General features: G+C 34.2%; 1 protein-coding gene across 3 annotated transcripts in view; it reads left to right on the forward strand.

Annotated features, from left to right (window-relative positions):
* The window catches only part of ZBTB20 (zinc finger and BTB domain containing 20), an 804941-nt gene that overhangs the window by 231657 nt on the left and 551923 nt on the right, over window positions 1-21361 (forward strand). The gene's annotated exons all lie outside the window — the stretch shown is intronic.

Genomic DNA, 21361 nt, shown 5'->3' on the forward strand with positions numbered 1-21361 from the left:
TAATTGCTTTATTTTCAAACTTTTTTTCTGCGTTAGAGTTTATTTTCAGTGGTCGTTGCTTTAGGTAAGGAGTGGTTACAGATGTACTTCCTGCTGCACTGTCTCAAGCAGTAGACGAATGAGAAAAAATATTTGCACCTGTTTAAAATATCAACTGTGCGGTGTTGTGGTGCCTGAGCAACAGGCAGAAATTCTCAAAAGCTTGGTTGCACCTGCTCAATTGTTGCTTGCAGCTGTGTCATATGAGTGAGCGCACAGAGAAGCATGTTAGCAGTTTGCTTGTGCTGTTTTGTTTGTTTGTTTTTTTACTCTGAGTTTGAAAGATTCTTACTTGATGTAGACCTTGAACTGTTACATTGATTTATTGTAAAACTCATTGATGTAGCTCCCAAGTATTTTCTCCAAAGCATTCTGCGTCTCGAATATTTTTTAGATCACTCCCCTAGATAATATTTATGTTAACTTCTCTAAAGGATACCTGGGGAGAGTAGATCTCTCCAGATAAATGGGTTGGTAATAATTTTTGTCCTGGTAGACACATTTTATTTTTGGCTCAATTTCTCTATGTTGGCAACCCCACAGTGTGATTCTGGATGTAGTTATTGATCCATTTAGCTGAACAGATTTGAAAGCATTTGGCTATTAGTGGACACATGGGGCATATCAGAAAATTTAAGGGTATATTGTAAGATGAATTCTTAATTTGGGCATGTGTCTCTGTTGTAGTTGGGTGGAAGTGAAAAAGAAGAAAACATGAAAATTAAATAGCAATCTTAGAAAAGGGGATACAATCCAGATGTAGTTTTTAGGTTGGAATATTATCCTTTACTTTCATCAAATTCTAGGTACGTGGTATTTTCCTTAAGTGTTGCTGTCAACGATGTTGTTTCTTTTAGTTAATAGCTCTGTATCGTTTCTGACAAATATCTATATTTTTAATATAGACAAGCTATTATACACTGTATCTTAACTAGTTGAGTTCTATAATGCAATATTAAAAGCTGCAACTCAATATAAAATATTTAGTTAAATAATTTATTTGGTAATCCCAAATTGCACAAACTTTTTCAAATGACTGGCATTTTTCTCATTAAAATATTAAAAGTGCTAAGGCATTTCTCTCAGTGTTTAGTAACATAATATCTTAGAGCTGGTGTATCTTTTTCATTTATTGACCCATTTAAATCTGTTTTTAAAATATAAATAACCATAATATAAATTTAACTAACATCTTTGGCAGTAGGAAACATAGGTGCTCAGATATTTAGAAATTGTCCACAGCCCCTTAATACAATGCCTTGTAAATGGTAGGTGGTCAGTAAATATTAAATGAATGTATATATGAATAAAACAGGCCCAGGATTATATTAGAAATAGAAAGCTAGAGAGTTCTTGAAACTTGTTACTCATTAAATATTTTTGATGGGTCTTTATGGAGTTCCCTTAGTTCTCATAATGCTGATTAGACAGAGATGAGACAACTGATATGTTTTGTCCTTAAAATGAAAAATGAATATGTAAGAATTAATTATCATTATAACCAAGAATTGACATCACACTATTTTCAGTATGCTTTATGTTCATTTTTTGCTGACTGTGAGAAAAGTCTATATTATTCTTATTCTATACACAGTGCTGAGATATTTAATGACTAAGCTCAATGGAACTTGTCACCTTGGAAATGCTTTGCAGCATAGGAATAAACTAACCTTCTATGTTATGTGATTAATGCTGTAGGTTTTTTGAGCAATAGCATGTTCTCTTCCATCTCTCTCTCTCTCTCTCTCTCTCTCTCTCTCTCTCTCTCTCTCACACTCTCTCTCTCACTCTCTCTCAACTCCCCTCTCCTTTCTTTTTATCCCCCACTCATACTCCACCTCTGGCTCACTGAGACACACACAAAAATGTATATTGACTTTCTTTGGGTAAGATAGGATCAGATCATAGTAAAAATCTGTCACTGTTTTTGATAAACAAAAGTAATGGGCCTTGTGTTTATTGTACACATTTATAACTATGGCTTCTATTATTTACTAAATTCTAGTTGTAAATAAGTAGCACTAAAGCCAAGTAGTGGTAGAGTCAAAATAGGGTAATTAAGACCTGCTTTAAGTAGGCCACTCTAAAGTTCCATTTTGTATGGCAAGAGTCAATCACATGTGAATGGTAGAGGTTGCATACTGAGTCAATAATTATTGTATCAAACCATCTTCTTTAGGCTTCTCAAAATTGCTACCACTGGTTGAAGATGTTCATGGGTGCTGGGATTGGAAGAACTTTTCCTCTGACACCAGTTTTTCTTTTTCTTTAGTTTACACCAGTGGGTGAGAGGCCAATTTCAAGGACATTATTATTATTATTTTTGGAACCTTAGTGTGGTAGATTAAACTATATTCCTCTGTTTCTCTCAACATTAGAAATTAGAGATGAACCAAGAACACGTATTAAATAGTATACTAAACAAGTAATAGCAGCAGCTTTAGTGACTTGTACTAGGAATTATAATATGGAATCCCAAGGAGGGATAAATCACCAAGCCCCAGGATTCTGAGGCATAATTACAGACTTTTTTGTGATTTCAGGGTTAAAGAAATAAAGGAAGAAAATTGACATTTATTTATATCATAGCATATCTAGATATAATTTCTTTCATTCTTCCCTCCCCACTCCCCTAAATTCCTTCATTCCTTTTATTCCACACTGTAAGTGGATGCCTACTACTTTTCCTGGCACAGTACTTAGACTAACAATAAAACGAAGTCCTTGCCTTCAGAGAGCACATAGGCTACTAGGAGACAAAAGTATGTCAGCAGAGCTTGTTTTGGCTTCACCACTTATTATTAGTATAAACCCAGTCAAGTTACCTGATCTTTCTGTTCTTTTGTTACTTCCTTTTTAGAGTGGAAAAAATAATAGTGTCTACTTCATATATCATGTTGAGTTAGCTATAATACAATACATGTAAAATTCTTAGTTTGATGCTTGGCACACAGAGAGTGCTCAATAAATCTTAATGACACTTGTATTATTTCTATCACTACTATCACTACTACTACCACTTAGATACTGAAAAAAGACCATATAATTGCCTGAGAGCAGGGATCCTGGTCTGGGCATTATCATATAGATTGTCTTAAAGGTTTTATTCCAAGTTACTTCTACATCTAGGGCTTGAAAAGAGATTCTAGAAGTCATATTGTGTGAGAACATGAAGGGAGACCTTAATGGTAGTCTATCTAACATCTTTATTTCATCCATGGGAAGAAAATAAACTCAATTCATGTACTTGTTAGCATTATACAGTCTAGTAGGTGAGCTATGTAGGATTTGAATCCAGAGCTCTTGATTTTTAGTCTAGTGTGAGATACATCATAAATTACGAGATATATTGTAAAAATATTAAAGTTAATTTTTTTCTACTAGTGATTGGAGAGTTGATTGCTTGATTGTTTATCTCCAGGAAGTAAATGGACTGTCATGTTGCTAGAACATAAGACAAGGTATCAGTGTACTGAATCTAAAAGTTCTTCAGGTATTCTTATAATGGGATCAATTTTATATGAATCAATTGAAGCCTTTTAATTTGTGAAAAACTGGTTTATTCATAAGAATAAACTGAGTCAGGTTTAGCAAGACATTACTATCTAAGTGATTTTAGATGCTTTAGAGGAGTCTGCACATACCTTAAATAAATCAGCATCTTGAAGGCCAGGGATCTCTGCACTCTAAATCTCTTTCCTGCCTTTGAATTTAGGATCTTTGAGATCCTAATGACATGTGCTGAAATCCTACTTCCACAATTTAGTAGCTATGTGACCTAATCAAGGTTGCCTAACATTACTAAGCCTCAAGTTTTATCTAAAATATGGTGGTAATATGGGACTACATTAAATTAAAAAGCTTCAGAACAGCTAAAGAAAACATCAGCAAAATGAAAAGGGAACCAACCATATGGGAAAATATATTTAACCTCAGAAAAAGGTTTGATCTCCAAAATATATAAAGAACTCACATGTCTCCACACCAGGAAGTCAAACAATCCAATTAAAAAATGGGCGAAGGACCCGAACAGATACTTCTCCAAGAAGGACATAGACAGGGCCCAGAGGCATATGAAAGGGTGCTCAACATCACTAGCCATTAAAGAGATGCCAAGTAAAATCACAATGAGATATCACTTCATACTGGTCAGAATGGCCATCATAAACAAATCAACCAACAACAAGTGCTGGTGAGGTTTTAGAGAAAAGGGAACCCTAGTACACTGTTAGTGGGAATGCAGACTGGTGCACCTACTGTGGAACACAAAATGGAATTTCCTTAAAAAACTAAAAATGGAACTGCCTTTGACCTGGCAGTTCCACTGCTGGGATTACATCCTAGGAATCCTGAAACACCAATTCAAAAGAACCTATGAACCCCAATGTTCACAGCAATGTTATTTACAATAGTCAAATGCTGGAAACAAACTAAGTGCCCATCAGTTGATGAACAGATCAAAAAGCTGTGGCACATTTATATAATGGAACACTACTGAGCAGAAAGAAAGAAGGAACTCATACCCTTCATAACAGCATGGATGAGACTAGAGAGTGTTACGCTAAGTGAAACAAGCCAGATGGTGAAAGACAAATATCGTATGATCTCACCTATAGTGGAACCTAATCAACAAAATAAACAAGCTAGCAAAACAGAACCAGAGACATGGAAATAACGAACAATCTGACAGTGACCAGAGAGGACGAGGAGAGTGATAATGGAGGAAAGAAGAGGAAGGGTCAGGTCAATGTATAAAGGACCCATGGACAAGGACCATGGGAGGGAGGATTGAATGTGAGAGGGAGAGTAGGGAGAGCAGGGGAGAGCAATGGGGGGAAATTGGGGACAGCTATAATTGAACAACAATAACATTAAAAAAATAAATAAAATATGGTTGTAACAATGTCTACCTTTTAAACAATGGATATAAAGATTAAAATAGATTAAGTACACAAAAAACTTAGTGCATGACATTTACTAGTATTGCCTACATATTGCTTTTCTTCTCTCTCCTTATGTTAAAATACAAAAGTTGTTGTTCTGGGCACTATAAAAATTTGGAAGAAGTATGAAATTAACCCATTAAGAAAGTTAATTTTGCCCAAGTTATGTCTTTGAGATCACAGTTGAGTATCTTGGTTCAGTGTGGTTAGACTCACTATTACTAGCTATGTATTACTACATTTCTGTAGAAGGCTGGGTTTATTTCAAGAAATATTTAAGATGAGAATAATCACATCCACTACAAGGTTCATTGATTTTGGAAATATACTTCTGAACGGATGGGCTGTTCACACAATTCCCAACAACTATCACCCGTCTTTTGAAAGTCAGATACCCTTAAAACCAATCTTTTGCAAACAATGAAGAATCCATATTTGCCAATTAAACCATGTACTTTTACTTGTGTCCTAGTAAGCTGAAGGTGGTTCTGTTGGCAAAGTTGTCACAATCTAAGAAACCCCAGATTTAGTGGTCATAGTTGGCTTTTAGTAGATGGACATAAAACTGTCTTTTTTTTCTTGAGAATGAAATTAGTGTGGTAAAATGTCCCGGTACCCTCCTATGCAAATTTTGTCAACAGCAGTGAAGTAGATTTTTAAATGTGTATATGCTTTCCCCTAATTATATTTAAGAAACACTAGATGATTTTAATTATAGTAAACCAGTTTTTTTTTCTTTTTTCTGTCAGGCTGTTTATAATGCAGAAATATCTTCCTGAACAGGAATCAGAAAACAAGTAAGGGAAAAAGCATTAGATAATTTATGGATAAACCATTACTCAACAGGGGTTAATACAATTTTGACCATGATGAGTCAAGGTAAATATTAATGATTAATGAAATTTTTATTTAGTTGGGTATTAGTTTGCTAGGGCTGCTGTAGCAAAGTATCACAAACTGGGTAGCTTAAATAACAGAAATTTTTGTCACACTCCAAAAGTCTGAAATCAGTGTTTTTTGGCAAAGTTGGGAAAGATCTGTTCCAGGCCTCTCTCCTTCGCTTGTATAAGACAATCACCATCTTCTTCCTCTGTCTCTTCACGTCATCTTCCCACTATTTATATATGTCTCTGTGTCCAGATTTCCCTTTTTTATAAGAACACCAGTCATGTTGGATTACGGTCCTCTCTAATGAGCTCATTTTTAACCTAATTAATTCTGTGAAGACCTTGTCTTCAAATAAGGCCACATTTGGAGGTACTTTTCAACATATCTTTCTTTCTGGGGGCATCACAATGCAACTCGTAATAGTTGTGTAAATTATAGTTAACATGTATTAAGTGACTTTTATATTTCATATATTTAACATATATTATCAGTTATCCTTGCAGCAACCTATTAGGTAGATGTCATTTTTCCCGTTTTATAGGTGACAAAAGTTAAATTCAGAATAAGCAGTTTGTCCAAGATCACACAGCTAGTAAATGTTAGTATTTAAACCCAGAATTTTCTGCTACATTTTCAGTGGATAATCTGCCATAAAAATTCAGTTAAAAGCCTAAAAAGTACTTAGAGCATTTTTTTCCTCATTAGTGCTTGTGCCAAGGGGCATTTTATCCATCAAAAATGGTGCACTATGCCATTGCACAATTCCCCAACATTGACTGCCTACATCTTCACTCCTGATTTTTTTGCTGAACTATTGTCTTGGAGGTTTAATGTTTTAGTTCTGCTGCACCTGATGAAGCTTTTGGACAGGAAGAATTGTGAACATAGACTGCATGGGTTGATTCTGGCTTCCCTTTGTGTGGATGGCATGAAGAGCCAAGTCATGCCCAGGGTCCGCTACTAAGCACATGTACACTCTGCCCTCCTTTTCTCTCTCTCCTTCCTGTCCCTCGTCTTTGTCTTCTACTTTTATCAGGGAGTTAATGATTTCTTTTTATTTTTTACAATTCTGTCATGAGTAGTAAACATCGAAGCAGCTAGATGTGAAGAATGACAAAATAGGGACTATCAATTATTTTGTAAAAGGCAGTGCTCCTGTAGGTATTTACTGTAAACTAGCCACACCCTTATTGTTACTAATTTACACCAAAGATTAAGGGTGCTGTGTACCTAATTCAAGTTTCATATCTCAATAATGGAATAGTTTGTTTCTCATTTTGAAGTTTTAAAGCAGTACTTGCTCATGACCCAATTTCACTAATAATTCTCTTAAGTAAACTTTGTACTCATTTATAAGATTTTTTTTCCCACCCACTGTCTGTCTAGCCTGGTTTAAAATTTTTATATATGTACTTTAAAAAATTGATTAGTTGGAGAGCTGCCCTTTCCTCTGTGTTGTATAATAAGGATTTAAAAACTACACACTGAATTCTGTACAGTGTAATTAAAACTGACCCACATTTGGACCTGAGTACACCAGGACTTAGCCAAACTTGCCATGAGCTGAGTTCTGGTGGCAGATGGGAACTAATGAGGACACACTCCACTCCAGAATTTCCCAGCTGCTTGGCCCCTTTTTGTACAAACAAGGTTTGGAGCGAAGTCCAGATCCCAAGAGCATGTTCTGTAAATGTGTTGTACCCAATGATTTGGGAAATGTTCTCACAAAACAGGCTGTTTCAAGGTATCCTTAAGACTGCTGCTACTGTCAGATTTAAAACATAACAATTCAAAGGGGTCATTTGTGTTTTCTCCAACCAGTTTTTAATTTCAAAATGAATTGAATCACACTTTTTCTGTCTTTTTTCTGTGGCTGGAGATAGATTGATATCAAACCTGGAGATTTGCAGGTAGTTGTCCCAGGATAGACTAGGTCTCCTTGCAACCTATGGATTCTTCAACTGGTTTGATGTCCTGGGACTATTCAGGCAGATGTAATTGAATCAGTTTGAAGCAGCTGTAGCTGGCATGTGGTCTCTCAGATTGCTAGCACCTGCTTGTTTTTTTGCAACTCACTGGAGTGAGAGAAGTGCCAAAACCAGCATTGGTCTTGGAGCAGATAAAGCACTTCAGATCCTATATTCCATTCTCCTTCCAATGTAGTCACATCATCATTGGTGCCTGAATTAATAAAACCCCTTTTCATGATTATGGTTGAGTTATACTTTTCCTTCTCATTCTTCTTAGTATTGAGATCCTGACAGTACTGACCATGCTAGTCCAAAAAAATAAGGGAGTATAATGGTGATCAGGTGGCTTTGGGCCTCTCTTATCATTAGACAACTGAGTAGCCTGTGGTGTGCAGAATCATTTAAATGAACACACCAAATTTATTTGCTGTTCCAGCACAGTCTTATTGGCACAGAGAATGTGCAGTTAATGTATAACAAACTATGAACTGTTATGGAATATGATAAATACATTTGCTTAGCAGGGAGAATATAAAATGGAACTATATCTCTAGTTAATTCTAACCTAATCAACATAGATTTCTTCAGTGCTTACTGTGTGCAAGAAGATTCAATCTATAAAAAATGTATAATAATTTTAGGACAATTAAATATAAAGTATGTTTTAAAAGATATAGGTTTGGAATTTTTAAAGGTTTAAATCCATTTACAATGCTTGTTTACTTAATTTTTCCTTTGTTCTGCTATATTATTTGGTATTCATATATTTAATTCTTAAGTATTACTAATTTCCTAATGTTTAACTTGAACCTGGAGATGATAAAGACAATGTATTCAATTCTTTTCTAGTTTATGTTACAAATTTCCTCCAAAATAGATTTTGTATTGTTAATATTTTGAGAGAAGCAAAGAGATAAATGGAGTTTATGAATAATAGGAATAAGAGTGAATTCTAAAAATGTCATTTTATTATCATCAGCAGGTTCCTATTTTGTAAGGCATGGCTAGTTGCTTTGGACATAAGGAAGCATACATGGTCCTTTGTTATAAGAATCCTATGGCATGCTTGAAGAGATGTTGTATATATTACTCTCAGTGTTAAATGCATGCTCTAGACCTGTATTTTGGTGTCAAGTGAACACCATAAAAGAAAAAAAAGTAATACTTTTGTCAAATAAATATTCTAGTTCTGTTGCTCCCCTCTGCCCTGTGATGCTCATCCCTACTCCCTCATGGTTCTCCTTGCTGCTAATCCAGAAGTTGACCTCAAAATGTTGCTCAAGATGATACTTTAGAAAACCATTACCAACTGATGGAATTTGAATGTAAGATTGAAACCCATTTGGTGTAACTGAAAAAGTCCTAAGTGCTAAAGATATTCAGTGGAGGTAGAGGGCATGGTGAGCTGTAAGTAAGAAATAACACTTGAGGTAGGCCTTGAAAAAATATAAAACATAGGACTTAGGTAAGTAGAAAGGAAAAAGGAGATCATTTTCAGGCTGAGGAGTAACATCAACAAATGAGTTAAGTTTGGAATTACGTGGTATATTCAGGGACTGTGTATAGACCTCAGTTGTAAATAGATAAGTGATGATATAATTACTACTTTAGTGTTTTTCTCTTCTACTAGACTGTAAATCTGTAAAGTATTATATTATAATTTATTATAAAATACCTCCACAGGGTGAATGAACTACACTGACTCCTACCTGAATTAGGTCTTTCATATGTTTCTATAGATTCTTATTTTTTTCCATAATAATATAAAATTTTACTTAAAATTTTTACTTTGGGAGCACCTGCTCATTGCCAAGATTCTATATTAAGAATAGAGGGGATTCAAAGATGATTTTGTCCAATATAAACTTATATAATAACAATAATTTTTTGAAAGATGATTTTTATTTTTATAAATACTTTGACATTCTCAACACTGGTTTGGGGGAATTTCTATTTTAACCATTAAGAATTTTATTATATATATCTGGTTTTGAGGAACAAAGAGGCAATATGTTATTGTGGAAAGAGTATGGGGTTTTAGAAATAAAAGACCTAGATTCAAGTGTATGCACTATCACTTTATTGGCTATTAGATACCAGACACCCCTCAGGTGCTTTTAGGCTTAGTTTGCTAATCTGTAAATTAGAAGTGACAATATAACAAATATAACAATGCACTTTGATATTAAAATGAGCCCTTCTTTTCCTCTTCCTTCTCCTCCTCCTCCTTCTTCTTTATTATCATCATTATAATTCTACTTTGAAGCCATTAAAAAAAAATGTTTAACATGGTCTACTTTGTAGATTCTTCTTTCCCCACCACTTTTATTATTTGCTCTAGCTCTCACAGATTGATTGTGTACTTTGAATAGAGCATTACACTTATCTAAAAAGGTGCAAGAATTTAAGAAACACTTCATAGCCTAGTCATTACTAATATTTACTTTTGAGTCATTTGCTCCTCAATAACTATTCTCTCTCATTTGAATATAACTATTTAATGTTATCAATTTATAAATTTAAAGTATCTTTTATAATGATCCTATTTAAACATTATCTTTTTTATGTTTTAATCATTCATTCATTCAGTACAAATTGTTCTAGCAATTGACATAACTGTATTCCCCTTCCACATGATTATATCAATATAATGAGGGAAAGAAGGGGAAGGGTCAAGTCAAGGAACATGTATAAAGGACAGTGGGTGGGGAGGATTGAATGTGGGAGAGGGAGGGTGGGCAGAGTAGGGGAGAGTAATGGGGGAAAAGTGGGAACAACTGTAGTTGAACAACAATAATAACATTAAAAATAAATAAATAAAAAGAAAAAAAACCTTAATAGTCTATGTCTTACTGAACTCATAAAGTGGTGGGAGCCCAGCATCTGTAAAAACAATTCATATACAAATAGATTCATCTCTAAGTTGTGAGGACTCTTTATTGCCCCCTTTGAAATACTTGGTGACTAGAAGCTTGATTAGAAGGTTGACTAACCAAACAAAATGTATTAATTACAGAAACAGTTTTATTTACTAATAATTTATTAATTACAGAAACAGTTTTATTTACAGAAATAATTTTATTTACTTTATTAATTACAGAAAGTTTCATTTACTAATGTTTACTACTAACAGTTGTATTTACTCTTAGGTTAAAAATATCCTAATTAATATTTTCTGTTTCTTAGAAAGATAAACCCTTCAACATTTCCTGCTTTGAACATGTAATATTTAATAGGGCATATTTACATGTATCATCCTTATGATTTTGAGAGTTTTTAAGAGAATTTATGAAAATAATTTATAATTTTATAAATATATACATTTATGTATATTTAGGATGCAAATGTGTGAATAGATGTTTCATCCGTCAAAATATATTTTCATAAAGTATTTGAACTTTTCACATTATTTATTATTCTCTTTTTGGTTAAGAACATCAAAACAAGACTATTATAGGTCATGACTTTTTAAAGATAAAAATATGTGAGTTAGGGTCTTCTGAATTTTGAGAATCAAATAAGTACATGATGCTATGTACAGAAAAATGCGTGAACTGAAGAGTAATTAAACATCTTGTTTTTATAATGTCTTGATTTTATGTAGCAAATAGGATAGCCAAGGTCAGTATTACTTTAGGAAATGGTTAATTTTGGATATTTGGAGACCGTTCATACATAAACTTTAATCAATCTGATCTGATGTCTCAAGCCAAGCAATGTGTACTTATTAGAGTCTTTGCTAGTGTCAAGATAGGATATACCCTACACCAAAAATAAATTGATTATCTCCCTGTAAATCTGTCCTTTGATTTTACATTTAAATTTCTACTGATCAAAATAGGTATACTTTCTGAACCCAGTTCTTCAACAACATAATTTTTAATCTGATGACTGTTTTAGTGATTTTTAAGAATAACTTTTCTATTGACTATGTACTATGGAGAGTAAGGTTTTTTTTTATTGTAGTAAATATTTATATAGAAAGAGGGCTTATTTACTTGTACATTCATTAATTGTTTCTCCTCTCTGTGATTGACAGTTTATCTGTTCAGCAAATATAGAATACTTGTTGCCTTGGCACATTGATATTTTTTATGGACTTAATTGAATTATGAGTTACTCTCTTTTACTACTGAAACTTCTCTGCATTATAGTTGTTAAACTTTAGGCATTCAATAGTAATCAACAGGATTACACTTACTCCACAAAATGAAGTGCAAAATTAAAAACTAACGTTGGGACCCAGCCAGGTATCTAATAAGTTGGTTGGCGCATCATCCCTGTATACCAAAAAGTTGCAGATTCAATCCCCGGTTGAAGCGTGTATGGGAAGAAACCTGTTAATGTTTCTCACATCTATGTCTGTCTCTCTGTCTGTCTGCCTGCCTGCCTGCCTCTCTCCCTCTCTCTCTCTCTCTCCTTGTCTCTCTTTCTCTATATATAAATCAATAAATATATCCTTCAGTGAGGAAAAAAAGAAAAGAAAAAAATTAACATTGGCACCACCAAACTTTTCTGTGAATCAATGTGTGTTGAGATACCAAATATATCAATACTTTTATAGTCCTTAGTACTTTCAAATAACTTTACTCATGATCTAAATCATAAGTTGCAGAAAAGTTTTTCATAATGATCTCCAGCTACTCTAAGCCAAGGATTCAACTGAAATTTAGTGTCATGAAGTGACAAAAAACATTGTGCTACATGGTTGTTTATGGAAATTATGAGATAGCCTAATCTCTCGGTATTTAGCATAGGCATAGTCTTTATTAGAGAATTATGAATCTGGCTATATATTAAAAAATACACATTAGGCCCTGACTGGTGTGGCTCACTTGATTGGAGTGTCGTCCCATAACTGAAAGGTTGCAAGTTGGATTCCCGGTCAGGGCACATACCTAGCTTGTGGGTTCAATTCCTGGTGTGGGTGTAAGTGTGTGTGATCCCTCTCTGGGTGCATACAGAAGGAAACCAGTTGATGCTTTTCTATGTAGATGATTCTCTTTCTACTTTCCTCTTTCCTTTCCACTCCTTCTAAAGCAATGAAAAGAAAATGTCCTCAGATGAAGACAAAAAAATACACACAGTCATTAAGTGATAACTGGAAGTGATGAGTGTCCAGGACCAGATTGGAAAAGCAAGGCTCGGCTCAGAGAAGTCAGTTTCTAACTTTCTGTAGCCAGTACGTGGCAGAGACAGCACTTAAACTAAGCTTTGCCCAACGGGAATACCTGCATTCTTTGTACTTTCCCAAATTGACTCTCAAGCTGTTGAAAATGTTTCTTTTTCCTGTATGTAAAGAGTAAACTTTATGTAATAGTAGAGTAAACTCTACTATTAGGGTGAGAGTGGACAGAGGGAACAGAATTAAAGTGAGCCATTCCTAAAATAATAGAGCTAGAAGCATTTGTTGGTCCCTTCCAGCTCATGATTGTGGGATATTACAGATATGTTTTCTTTCAGCATACTCAATAAGCTAACTATTTGAATTTTACTCAATAAGCTAACTATTTGAATTTTAAAAGTATATAATTAGTAGAATGATTGTATGAATAATGGCAGGTCTTATCTACAGAGAAATTCTTTTAAGTTCCAGGTTTTCTGGTGCACTCTTTTCTGGATAGCACATAATCATATACTCATAGGACACAAAAATTTAGAAGTAAGCATTCTGAGTAAATTATGCTTGAATAAAGAGCTGAATAACATGAAGGAGCGAGTCAGGGGAAAGTCTGGAGTACAAGCAATTCAAATTCTATGTTCTTAGAGGTTGCTAAGGGTTGTGTCCCCAAGGTGTGTGTGTATTAGAGGGGCAAGAGCATACATGTCCTGTCTGTTAGCTCTTGACATAGAATTAGGTCTGCCTCAGGGACAACCAGTTGACCCTCCTCTTTATCCTGATAGTAAACATGGTGATAATAAGCATTTAGGAATGAATTAAAGATGCTTAGCTATATTTCCCTAAAATTTTACAGACTTGTTACTTGTAAAAGCCAATATTTTAGCCACAAAGAGAGGGGCTAAATTAATTGCTACTGTTAGCTGTTCTTATCCATTAATTCCACTGCCCACTCTGGTGCCAAATATAGGTAGAGGAGCTGAAACTGGAAAGTCACTACCAAAGCCAATAGGTAGTGACAAGGATTGAATTTTTATGGGTGCTTCATTCAGATACTGTTGATCTGAGAAGACAGCAGGGTATGTATCCTCAAAAACCATCTTAATATCTTATCTCGAACTGATCTTTTTTATAGGGAGATGGAAAGGGTAGTTAAGGGGTTTGGAAAAAGGGTAATCAGATAAGAGTTGCAGCAGTTTTCCTAATATTCCCTAATATTCTTTGATCTGCTGATCAGCAGTTCTTTATCTGAGTCATAGACATTCCCTCCCTGGAACACAGTGGCTCAGATAGCACCTCAAGATGGTTTGCAGATCCCCTAGGACATAAAAGTTGAATTGCTTGTGGACCTCCTGGAATCATGCATTCCAGTGCCTGGAAGAGCAGCTTTAATCATTTAAGCCTCTCAATTATGACCGAAGCTAAAATCTTGAACTCTTGAGTCCCCCTTTCAGAGCCAAAGAGATTCTTTTTTTAAAAATTTTATTGATTATGCTATTACAGTTGTCCCAGTTTTTACCCTTTTGCTCCTCTCTACTCAGTAACCTCATTCCCTCCAGCAATCCCCGCCCTTAGTTCATGTCCATAGGTCATGCATATAAGTTCTTTGGCTTCTCCATTTCCTAAACTTCCTTAACATCCTCCTGTCTGTTTTGTACCTACCAATACAAATGTGTACCTACCAATGTGCTTCTTAATCTCTGCACCTTTTCCCCCATCCTCCTCCCACCCCACTGATAACCCTTCAAATGATCTCCATACGCATGATTCTGATCCTGTTCTGGTTGCTTGCTTACTTTGTTTTTTTTAGATTCAGTTGTTGATAGTTATAATTTTGTTGCAATTTTAATGTTCATAGTTTTGATCTACCTCTTTTTCTTAAATAAGTCCCTTTAACATTTCATGAAATAATGGCTTGGTGATGATGAATTCCTTTAGCTTTATCTTGGCTAGGAGGCACTTTCTCTGCCCTTCATTCTAAATGATAGCTTTGCTGGATAGAGTAATCTAGGTCCTTGCTTTTCATCACTTTGAATATTTCCTGTCAGTCCCTTCTTGCCCGCAAAGCTTCTTTTGAGAAGTCAGCTGACAGTCTTATGGGAACTCCTTTGTAGGTAACTCTCTGCTTTTCTCTTGCTTGTTTGAAGATTCTCTCTTTATCTTTAATTTTTGACGTTTTAATTATGATGTGTCTTGATGTGGTCCTCTTTGGGTCAACTGGTGTGGGACTCTGTGCTTCCTGGAATTATATGTCTATTTCCTTCACCAGATTGGGGAAATTTCCCTTCATTATTTTTTCAAATAAGTTTTCAATTTCTTACTCTTTCTCTCCTCTTTCTAGCAACCCTGTGATTCAAATGTTGGTACATTTAGAGATGTCTCACAGAGTTCTTATACTATCCTTGTTATTTTGAATTCTTTTTTTTTTCTCTTGCTGTTCTGGTTGAATGCTTATTTCTTCCTATTTCTTCTTATGTTCCAAATCATTTTTTCAATTGTGGCTTCATCCCCTCCACTGTTGGTTCCCTGTTGATTTCTTTTTTTCTTTTTTTTTTACCTTAGTGTAACCTTCATTTCTTCCTAGGTCTTTTTTATGTTGTTGCTTTACTCAATGAGTTCTTTGAGCCTCCTGATCACCAGCATTTTGAACTCTGCATCTGACAGGCTGGCTCTCTGTTTCATTTAGTTCTTTTCTGGGATTTTGTGCTGTTCCTTCATTTGAGGCATATTTCTTTGTTCCCTCAATTTGACAGCCTCCCTGTGTTTGTTTCTGTGTATTAGGTAGAGAGCTGCTTTGACTCCCTGTCTTATTAGTGTGGTCTATTGTAGAAAAGGCACCTGTAAGTTGGGTGAGGTGGAACCTTAGGTAATTGCCAGAGTAGGGCAACCAACTTCACCACTTTGTGGCTCTGTGTGGGGGGAGAGCCCAGAGAGTGGACAGTGTCGCTGCCTGGCTTCTAGAGGTTTGCCCGGCACTTGCCCTGTTTCCAGTCACTTCACTGACTTCCCGTATGTGACTTGTGCACTTCAGCTATTGCTGTGGTGCTGAATTCCAGACAGGCTGGGTCTGCATATATTCTAAGTCTGCGAGGGTCCTTTAAATGGAGTCTTCTGATAATCTGGCAGTTTCTTCCCCTGCCCCAAACCCCACTGGTTTTTAGAGCCAGAAGTTACGGGGATATATCTTCCCGGTGCTGAACCCCTAGGCTGTGCAGTTTGTCCTGGGGCTGGGAGCACACACTCTCATGGTATCTTTCCCAATTTTTGTTCACCACATGTGAATGTGAGACTGTATTTTCCTCTACTGCCTCTTCTCCATGCCATATCGCGTGCCCATGCTTCTCTGCCTTTCCTACCAGTCTGGATGAATATGGCTTCTTTAAATCCTTGGTTGTTGGACTTCCATACAGCTCAATTTTCTGATGGCTCTGGTGTTATTTGTTTTGAGGTCTAGTTGTGATTCTTTCTGTGGTTGCATGAGGAGGTCTATGTCTCCATGTTGACCAGAAGTCCTGGAACACAGGGATTCTTGAACCATCATTTCTCCTTTGGCAAATCGTCTTTTCTAGTAGTATCATCAAATCTCTTTATCTGTATATGAAGGCTGTGAATGAAAATGTAAGGTCAAACTGAATATCCTTAGATTTAATTTTTTAAGTATTAGTCTCATAGTAGACCACAATTTAACATCGAGTTTTTTAGGAATATGTAGTTATCTTTCCATTTGAGTTGAGCACAGGAAATCTGTTCTTCTCATCTTACTTTTATTCTGAAGCAGATATTTCTCCAAATGCTTCATTTAAAATTAAATTGTTTATCCATAACTAGACAAGGACATGTGGTGGTAGATTATTGAAATTGATGAGATTTCATTGAATTTTCCTGAGTTTAATGTGTCTAATCAACATCACACTCACAGCATTATTATTTTCCCATTGCTTGCTGCTGTAACAGATGACAGTATTACCATGACCCAGGCTGATACTATATGAGAAAAAAAGTGTACAAGAAAGTAGACAGTCTACAGTGAGCATTTGAAAAACAGGGATAAATAACATTTTCAGGAATGGTGGTTTTATGTCAGAGGGCTTAAATTTTTGTTCACTAGAGAAACTAAAAATCTCTCAATATAATGTTGGTAGGCTCTACTTACATTCTAATTTATAAAACAAATTATGGTGTGATTAATAACACAACATTGTTATCAGTTATACCATTGAATCTTACCAAAGAAATTTCCAAGATTCTGTTCTTATCATAATAATGAGAACCAGAAATGGAGAAAAGAACTATTTTTTCCTCAGAAATACCATAATGTGCAATTTCCTCTGTGTAAATTAGGTGACCATATAATACATTATCCAAACTGTAACCGAGGGATTTTGCTTTTAAAAACATCTATCCAGTTGACAAGAATAATAAGTCACAATGGAAGAAAGCTATTATCATCCTGAAGCATCAAATATCACATTAAAAAGATACAGAGGACTCCTTATAACTTATGAGCATGTGCTATAATGTTATAGGATATCATAAATTATTAAAATGTGCTTTTGGCAATATATACTTGAATTATAAACCAGTTTTGACGTTTTGTTCTACTCAAGCTGTATATTTGAGAGCACATATCAAGAACAGAGTCAAGAAAACTCCTGGGCCAAAACTAGAAGTTGTGAGTGAGTATATGAGAAATATATTTGTGATCAGTCTTGCTTGGCATATTTCAACACCTTAGAAGAACTAAACAGTTGAGACCCAGAAACACTTATTTGTATAGTGAGTATAGTATTTAAGACAGCATTTAGTTTATTTAGTATATCAAAACTTTTAGCAAATACATTGTTTTCTATTGTAATAAAGACATGACTGCAGTTGTCTACAAACTATCATATAGGTATATTGATTGTAGTAGCCGTAGGTGTTCAAAATAAATATTAAGCATCAAACATATTTTACCACTATTCTGCATTGGATTATTAAGACATAAAGATAAGACTATAAGATAATTTACATATTATCTTGTAAATCTTATACAATTATTTTACATATGAGGAAATGGAAACACTTTTGAATAGGTCTAGACAACTACAGAGTGAGGAATTGAGTAATAAAGTACCTCTTACTTCCATTTAGTATTATACTTCTCACCATTTACCATTACACAAACAATTTTTTTCATTATTTTTATTTTAAAAATGCATGCACATGGTAAAAATATTAAAAAGAACATAGTACACAGGATATAAAATGAAAAATATGTCTTTACCAACTTAGAGTGCTATTACCAGAGATACAGTTTCAAGTGTATATATGTACAGAAATATACATATATAGCTGCATTAAAAACAGAGAGGGAATCATACTATTTGTTTTCTTTGTGTTTTGCTAGTTTATTTTTAGTACTATATCTTGGAGATTTTATAGTATTGAAAATATAGTATATTGTGCTATTTCATCTCCTTTTTATTGGTGCCTAAAATTTCCATTTTATGGATTAACAATATGTATTTAACCACTGCCTAATTTATGGACATTTGGTTATTTCTAATTTGTTTTCTGTTCAAAAATATTGCAATAAACAGGTTTTTAAATACATTGTGTACTTATTTAAATGTACACATAGTATAATTTCCTAGATATATTTGTATAATTAAAATTTTGTTAGCTATTAAAAATTTCACTTTAAAAACTTTGTTGAAATATACTAATCTAACACCGGTGTGTGAGAATTCCTGCTTTCTCATGACCTCACCAACACTGGTTTTTAACAATTTTTTTCTACTCTGAAAAGGAAAAATGATATTTCATCATTGTTTGGATTTGAATTTCCTTATTTATGTGTAAGATTATACAACATTTAAAAATTTTACTGGCCATTTGTATTTTTTTCCTTGAAGTGGCTGTAAATACTGTTTTATTATTTTCTATAATTTTTTTAACCTTATAAGTTGTATAACCTCTTTGCATATTATGAAAAATAGCACTTTTCCTGTAATAGATGTTAAAATATCTCTGTTTTAAATTTGCTTTTTGACTTTTACTCTGGTCTTTTACCATTTGCTTTTATATAGCTGCATGTATCAATCATTTCCTGTTTTACATTTTTTTTTTTAAGATTTTATTTATTTATCTTTAGAGAAGGGAAGGGAGGGAGAGAGAGAAGGAGAGAAACATCAGTGTGTGTTGCTTCTTGCACAGCCCCTCCTGGGGACCTGGCCTGCCACACCAGCATGTGCCATAGACTGGAAATCAAACCATCAACCTTTTGGTTTGCAAGCCAGCACTCAATCCACTGAGCCACACCAGCCAGGGCCATTTCCTTTATGGTATAGAAAACTCATATCAAAAAATTACCCATATTTTCTTCTAGTACATTTGTGATTTAGTCTTTTAATATTTCCATCTTTAATATTTTCATCGTTAGTACGAAGATAAAAATGTATACTATATATTTTTAATTTAGTAACACTTATTTTTGGAAATGAAAATTGTTTTATTTTATTACTTGGAATTTTAAAAATAACTTTTTAATTTCATGAATTCCTTATGAAGGCAGAGATCAGCACTAAGGTAGAAAAGAACTGAAACCTCAAAATTGACATATTTTTAAACTTATTAATTAATGATGTCTATTGTTCATGACAGAAAAATTCCAAGAAAATTTTTTACTTATGAGAATAAATTATTATATTTTAATAAACTAAGCAATGAATAAATCAGTGAAAGCATCATAGAATAAATCAAACCCCTAGTGAGATACTTTTAGCAGCAATTCCAGTTCATATGCTAATGTTAATTTTACCTAAGAGATGCTCTTACTCATCAGTAAGTCTCTGTAACTGTACAAATAAAGTCAAAATGTGAACGTTGTAATTTAAGCAGGATGCAATAGTCATGTGTTGAATAGATATATTTGTACCTTGTAAAGTTCACTTCAAGTCGTCATCATTACTAAGTAAAAAGGCAATTACTTCATATGGTTTTACTTCAGGAGCAATTGGGAGACGCTAAGGATTCTGATGGCTGACATCTTTGTAAGGCTTGTAAATAAGTAAATGATTCATTCACTTAGAAAACTTAGATATTAGCAATAAGAGAACACTATTGTGTATATATATATGTGTGTGTATATATATCTATATATATCTATATATATCTGAGTTTGACAAGGTGAGAAGTAAGGGCAGGTGAAATGTGAAATCTAGGTGAGGAAGAGGAATCAGTAAATACAATTTAACTTTTTCCTTTATGCCCTTTAATTTACTTTTAATAGGATATCCTTTTTTCTATTATAAAGGTAATACACTATCATGTTAAAACTATTTGGAAAACACAAAAAAGCAGAAACAAGACAATAAAATCATCCTTGATATTATTGCTACCACTTAGAAAAAAGTCATTATCAATATTTTAATGTGTGTATATATGTGTGCATGCAAAAACATAGGATTACTCTCTGCATGATTGTAGATTCTCATTTTTTACTATCAATATATTATGAACATTGTTTCTGTTAATAAATAATTGTTTTGTGACATGATTTTTTATTGATTATATAGTATTCTGTACAATGGATATTTTGTAATAATTTAGCCAATGTCTTTAAAAATTTTGAATTTATTTGAATGATGTTGGTTAATAAAATTATATAGGTATCAAATGTAGAATTCTGTAATGCATCATCTGTATATTGTATTGTGTGGTCACCACCCAAAGTCAAGATTTTTTCTGTCACCATTTATCCCTCCACCTTTACCTTCATCTAGGTCTGCATATCCCTTTCCCTCTGTTAATCACCATACTGTTGTCTGTGTCTATGATGGGGTTTTTTTCCTACTCTCTTCACCTTTTTCACCCAGCCTCTCTGCCACCCTCTTTCTAAGAGCTGTCAGTCTGTTTTACATATCTGTGAGTCTGTTTCTATTTTGTTTACTTGTTTTGTTCAGTAAATTCCAGATATAAATGAAATCACATGGTGGTTGTCTTTCTCTGACTAGCTTATTTCACTTAGCATAATATTTACTAGGTCCATCCATGCTGCTGCAAAAGGTAAGATTTCCTTTTTTACAGCTGAGTAGTATTCTATTGTGTAAATGTACCATCACTTTTTTATCCACTCGCCTATTGATAGGCATTTGGGATGCTTCCAGATCTTGGCCACTGTAAATAGTACTGCAATGGAAATTGGGGTACATACATTCTTTCAAATTGGTGTTTTAGGTTTGGATATAGTCCCAGAAGTGGAATCACTGGGCCATAAGGCAGTTCCATTTTTAATATTATTAAGGAAAATTCTTACAGTTTTCTACAGTGCCTGCATCAATCTGCGTTCATCCAATAGTGCACAAAGGTTCACTTTTCTCCACATCCTCACCAACTTGTTGTTTGTTGATTTATTGGTT

This window comes from Pteronotus mesoamericanus, unplaced genomic scaffold, assembly GCF_021234165.1.
Source record: "Pteronotus mesoamericanus isolate MK-2021 breed Mesoamerican mustached bat unplaced genomic scaffold, CSHL_Meso_final contig_42, whole genome shotgun sequence".
NCBI classification, from domain to species: domain Eukaryota; kingdom Metazoa; phylum Chordata; class Mammalia; order Chiroptera; family Mormoopidae; genus Pteronotus; species Pteronotus mesoamericanus.